The sequence below is a fragment of the Pteropus medius genome, unplaced genomic scaffold, assembly GCF_902729225.1.
Source record: "Pteropus medius unplaced genomic scaffold, Ma_sr-lr_union100, whole genome shotgun sequence".
NCBI lineage: Eukaryota > Metazoa > Chordata > Mammalia > Chiroptera > Pteropodidae > Pteropus > Pteropus medius.
In genome coordinates, this window is record NW_024343732.1 from 361743 (window position 1) to 362431 (window position 689).

Below are 689 nucleotides of genomic sequence, written 5' to 3' on the forward strand. Positions count from 1 at the left end.
GTTCCATTTATGTAAAGTTCCAAAGCAGGCAAAACTATGTGCAACAAGTCAGGATATCAGTTTTCTTTGGTGGGGCTAGTGACAAGGAAGGTGGGGGTAGGATGGGGAAGCATGATGGTGGTTTTTGTTTCTGTTTTTAAAATTGAGATGAAATTCTCATAAATTTAACATTTCTATTTCTTGAGCTGGGTGTCGGTTACATGGATGTGTTTGGTTATGAAAATTCATTAAGCTGTATATTTTGGTGCACTTTTCTAATAAATGTTTTCTTGAAAAAAAAAAAAGAGGTGGGAAAATACGTTCCGAGGATTAAGTGAGTCAGTAGAATCCTGACCCAGGAATGGATTCCAGTGCCAGGTGGTCTTCCTCTCGCTGCGTGACTTCAGACAAGTCACTTCCTCTCTCTGGGGCCTTGTTTTCATACTTATACAATGCAATGATAATATCAGTTTCAGAAGGTTCATAATGGGAGCCTTCTTTTAGTCAACAATTGTTTCCTGAGTGACTACTACGTGCTAGATGCTAGAGAAGTCACAAGGAACTAAACCAACATGATTCCTATCCTCCTGGAGCTCACATTTTAGCCAGGGAAACAGATACTGAACACGAACGCAGGACATTTCTAGCTGGTGAGGAGGACTTAGAAGAATATAGACAGACTCAAGTAGAGGCTGAACAGAAGTGACAGT